Here is a 6,000-nt window from a genome sequence, read left to right as displayed (position 1 = left end):
GGGATGCACCCCTTTAGGTGCTCGTAACTGTCCACACATGCAGAAAGCCATTCCAGTAGATCCCTCTTCCTTCCCCCAGCACCTCTCCCCTTTCTGTAGGGCCACGCTGTAACAGGGGAATTACTTAAGAAATGAATCAATATGATTTCTTTTAGCCATGACTACCGTCACCAACTTCAGGCCTCTGGTTTCCAGAGATCTGCTTTTGACTTGATGGTATCGTATTGACAGAGAAACTACAGGCAACAGAAGAACCTCCTAATGCCAAAAATTTTGCTTGTTATTACCAGGATTTTCAATAATCTTTGATTCACTGTGATGCACGTCACCAGAATCTCATTAGCCTACCAATCCTGCCTATTTGACTTGGCATTTCTCATCTACAGAACAGGGCCATAAAGTTGGACTTTAAAAGACACGTTCCCCTGACAGCAGAAAGTATTTTGTACAAACTCACAAGCAGCAGTGAAGAATCATCACCCATAAGACAAAATGATACTCTATTGAGCAGACAACGTACTGCAGATAACCAGTATAAGATGAAACATGGTAAGGTTATGAATTTGAAAGCCAACTAGGAGTTTCCCATTCAAAGCTATCTTTGAAATTGTGGGGGCAGTGTTTATAGCAAAAGCCATGTGTGCCATCCAGGAAGAAAACACAGAAAATATTTAGGTGAGGTTTTGGCTTTCATGAGCAGGTCTCAAGAGACACAGCCAGATAGCTCAGGCGGTGCAAAGCAGCCTCTCTCCAGCGCACTGATCGTCCCCAGAGGGGTGGTCTTTGTCCCTGTGCCTGTTGCCCTTGTGCCGACAAAGCAAGGTATGCTCAGCCCTGGCGTGCCATGCCGTGGCCAGCACTAGCAGTGAGGAGCAGGACTGGTGCGCCTCACTGCCCAGGTATGCAAAAGCACTTCTGACATTTCTCCCCATTTGTTAGAGCAACCATCTGGCCAGCGGACTTGTTCTGAGATGTAAAGCACAGCTCAGAGAGGCTTTATTGCTAAGAAAGATGCAATAAAAATAGATAGGTAGAAAACATCATGAGTAGAGCTTTCATACACAGAATAATAATACTGGGAAAACAGACTGAACTTCCACATATGGTGGCTTAAGTTGAGAGCACTGGAACAGACCATGAGTGCACACGCAGCTGTAAGAAAAATACTGATTTTGCTGGGAGAAAAAAATGTCATCAGTGCTTAGTTTTACTCACAGTGTTCATCTGCTAACAGTATTGTGGCTGAATTTATTCTGGTTATCACTATAGTTAATGTCTTCATAACTGCTTCATGGTTTCCTCCTGAAAATGTAAACTGCACAGTAGCAGAAACTACTGAGCGGTAGCAGGATCGCTGCCGTATGCAAAGAGCTCTAAGGGAGAACACGTATTGTAGTCAACTTTATGCACAGTTCTGAGGATTATCTCCTGAAAAAAATCAAAATACAGCAGACCTTCTGAACAATTAAAATTGCTATCTCTAACTGCCAGTGTAGTTAGTTTATTTAAACAAATACCTTTTTTACCTAGTGGATTAATCTTAGATTACTGAAGTAAAAGTACAAGCCTTAATATTGAAGTAGCTGTAAATATTTGAATTCTAGCATTTTGATAGAGTTGTTACTGTTTATTTTGAATGCCTTTCTGCTTAGTGTTATGATTTCTTCTGTAGCTAATCAGACACATACCTCTACCTTCTTCCTGTCAGTTGCATTATGCTTGGGGTGGGTGCTGATCTGAGCAGGCTGGGGGTCCCTGGGGTTGGGACAGAACGTGCCTTGGCACAGCTAGGCTGGAGCTGCAGCCCCCCAGGACCGTGACCGCTGCCTTCTAGGTGGTTACCCTGCCCGCCAGATTAAATACCTCACAAATGTCATCCATACAGCCTGAGTCCCAGAAACACAAATTAATTCCTAGCATGCTATGGAGCCTGTCCTTTCCAATTCACCGGGATACCTGCCTCTGCGTTTGAATGACTGCCTGCAGTGAACTGGACACGACTGAATTACAGCTTGAGAAATAATCATTCCGCTCAAAAATTTTCACCGTGTAGAAGGGCTAAATCAGAGCAAAGTCACATCTGAGCATCAGGACTCTTACCCACATAAGAGATAAGGAAAGGAGAAACTTATTTGTGTGTCCATGTTCTGTTACCTACATCTTACTGACTAGATTATCCTCCTGACAGTCAGCAGAGCTTTCAGAGGGAAGTATCTGAAGTCAGATACATGCTTACCCCTAACAGGAGCCACTTTGAACAAATGCGTGTTCTAATTTTTTTCTAAAACTCTGCAAATAGAACTATTTGTCCACAAAACACTTTTGTTAGAATTATTTGCTCACCTTTAAGGATTCATTTCGTTAAGATTTTTTGTCTTAGTCTCTTTTCCAGGATGCTTTTGCAGATTAATTGCTGGAACTTGTGTATTTCTGCAGTGGTCATTATCATTATTATAAACTAGCAAAACCTTACTTAATTTTTTGTAAACGTCAAAATTTCCTGAGTGTTTTCTTGAATCCACCTTCCCATATGTTCAATACCTCACCTGATTATCGGGCTTTGTCTACAGCCAATATTTTCTGCCCACCCTCTTTCCACCTGACAAGCTCTTGCCTGCTGAAAATTATTAGTTACCACTCTGTAATGCACAGCTTCTAATCCACACCTACCAAACGTGCTATGAGGTTAGGTTTTGGTGTTCCCTGTTAGAATCTGTACAAAGGTCTGACACAGAAAACCCCTGTCAGAAGCCAACCAGTTCAGATCTTGGGAGAAGGGAGGTGAGAAAGGATTATTTTTTATCTAATTTTCCTGAGAACACTGAGAAAAGCATCAGAGTTTGTACATGAAGGATATGTAATCAAAAGCAATCTGCCTTTCAGTTCTCATCTTCTTTCCTTTGCTTGTGGCAGCATCTCCTCAGGTCTTCTGATGCCACAATCTCTTTGGAGGATAGGGAGAGGCTCCTATTTCTGGACCATTTGTGACCAAGTGAGTGACTTAAATCCCATAAATTCTTGAAATGTTGGCCCTTTGGGGCTGTGCAACTCTTTCTCCTTTGGGAAAAAATTGCTTTAGGCTTGTGGGCTGCAGGAAAGTTACCCAAGAGAAAATTCATTCTGGCCAGGAGCAGGCTCCAACCTTCCCAGCCAGAAGTCGAGCAGCAGAGAGAGGCATCACTCACGTCTATTGGTTTCTCGGGTCACTCACTGGAGCGGTCCCTATTTCCATGCTCTACACGTAGTCCTTCACAAGGAACTATTGGCATCTGCCTGATACACCCACTGACTGGTTTCTTTCACTTTTGGGGATAAGCAGCTCATTTTCTGGATGCATTTTTCTTCAGCCTGAATCCTTCCTACCGTGGCCATAAAATGTTAATGTATCAACAGGCCGTAGCTAAACTTCCATGGCGTCACCTCCCAGCTCAGCACTTATTCCCCACATGCATCAGGCGTGCGTCTTTCTAACTACAGCAAGCACTGAAGACACACTAGCAAGTAATTGATCCTGCTTGAACAAAATAGTCATTTCAATTCTAATTTAGGACCCATAGTCTCTAACAGTCTTTCTGAAACAGTGAGTAGCAGGTTGGTTCACCAACAGACCGAAGAGATACATTACTGATGAAAGGGTTATCTGCAAACCGAAAAATACATGTCCTTTCACATTCCCTTCTCCGTTCCACAAACACATGCTGCAATGAGAGGGGTGTGGAGGTGACCCCCTCTCAGGCAGGCCACTGCAGGCTGCAGAGAAGCTCTGCTGGCATCTCCATCCAGGCTGCTTTCTCCCAGTGCCAGGGTTGCTGGGAGGAATGGAAACAGAATAGGGAATCTGGCCCAACTTTTCTTTATTTCATATAAAGAAAAGTAATACAAATTATTAAGTCAGAGCATCTAATTCATCTGTACAGCATGAGGTCAGGTGTTTCAGCTGATAAATGAAGACATCGACTTATTAGCCTATTTTGGCAGAATTATTAAGAGCATGTTTACATTCAAGATCATTAAGGGAGACATCTAAAACCAGAAGCATCCAAAACTAATGGATGCTTTTTGAAATTGTTGGCTTCAATGAGTTGTGTTACGTTCTTTTATTAAGTGGATAGGTTTTTGTGGTTTAGGTAGAGAGCAGCTGCAGATAGTTCCTTAAAAAATAAAAATAAAGTCTTGCTCTGTAAAGGAAAATTAATTGAATACTTAGAAGCCTTTCTGCGCATCAGTGCAGATGTGGTGTGTTTAATACAAGATGGGTTTTTTTGTCTAATATGATTTTCCGTGTTATGTGTGTGTTACATATAGCATAACATTCTAGTTCTACTTCAGCTCTTCTTGCACTCTGTTCTTTTATGTTCTAGTATTAATTGGAAAGATGAGGTTTCTGAACATTTTCTAATTGCATTGATTTAACAAAGGTCATGATTTTGGCTTTATCAACTAGCCAGATTCACACCATCAACACCTTTTCTCTTGCTGTCTCCCTCACCCACGGTTCAAGGACACAGTGCATTGGCATGCTATGTACTTAAATCCCCAACTGACAGTTGCAGCAACCTGCGTCCATTTGGAGTATTCCCCTATGTTCTCACAGCTTAAGTGGAATTTATAAAGGTGTTTAATATAGAAAATATTTTCAATCATTTAAAGGACAACAACTCTGAATACTGACTATCCATGTATACACTATACATAGAGAGAGAAATATAGATCTATATAAAATGAAATGTCTTTTATGTTAAACTGTTATTAAAACAATTGGTTCTGGCAGAAGTCCCACAAGTGAACAGAGGAAGGTTACCCCCTACACCTAGATAATCATTGTGGTGAGGCCAGGACACAGAGGCCACCCTGCTGCAGAAGGTGCTGCAAGCCCTGATGGCTCGGCTTTCTGCCTCACTCCTGCAAGGGCGGTACCTGGTCTGCCATAGCAGCTTTTTCTGTGAGCTACCTAGCAGCCAAATCAGTACAACTAATGTAACCACATTTAATGAAAAAAAAAAAAAAAAAATCATACTAGCTTTAGCTTCAGCTTTTGACTTTTTAACAGCAATGTTTTTTCTTCCAATATTTTATCAAGTATTTATTCTGTAATAAATAAATAAATAGATCCATGCATTCTAAGCAAATAAAACTAATTTCCCCACCTCTAATTAATCAAGTTTTATTTGCTTAGTATCTGTGATGTTGCAGTAGTTATACTAACTCTCCAGTCATTCACTGAGTCTCCCTTGAACAACTGGATAGGTGTGACTTGAATTCCTAATTCCTTTGATTTTCTAGCTCCACTAGTATAGTGGAGAGTCTAACATGATGTGATCCTGGCAATGCAAATATTAAAAAGGAAAGGAGAAACAATCTTTTCTTAAAAAAGTAAAGCAAACTCTCCAGTTTTACACATGGAAACATATTCTTTACAATCTTGCACAGCAGGTTCATCTCCTCACCCTTTACACCTGGAGTTGGCAGATCGCTGAGGCACTTACATTGCAGCTCACCCAGAAATGCTTGCAGAACTGAGGTCTGTGCGTTTAAGAGGCTGCTGCAAATCCTGTCTGATCTATGGGTTTCTTATAGGGATTTTTTTTTTTTCCTATGAGGTGCTGGGAGTTCTTTGAGGTCAAATATATGTCAGTTCTCTGTGTGGGAGATATACTAGTTTCTGTGAGCCCAGTAGGAAATACAAGGTATTGCCTAACTCAGTAGTGTTCTCTCTTAGACTTAGCATGGGGTTTTTTAGTAACATTTTTAGTAGCATTCTTTTTTCAGTCTTTATTAATAATATTGTGGCTTCAATTCCCCATTAATTATACCACTTTAAGAACGTGATGAATTGTGAAGAATTGGTAAACAATTGTTAAAATTATTTTGCAGACCCAAATACGGAGTATTTTGAGTTTCGTCAATGTTTTTATCTGTTTCAAATGATAATTACATTTTTTCCCCAGAAAACAGATTAATTTGTAGATTAATTTATAATCTATAAAATATTATTTTCTA

Source organism: Falco biarmicus, chromosome 15, assembly GCF_023638135.1.
Source record: "Falco biarmicus isolate bFalBia1 chromosome 15, bFalBia1.pri, whole genome shotgun sequence".
NCBI classification, from domain to species: domain Eukaryota; kingdom Metazoa; phylum Chordata; class Aves; order Falconiformes; family Falconidae; genus Falco; species Falco biarmicus.
This window is presented reverse-complemented; position numbering follows the sequence as displayed.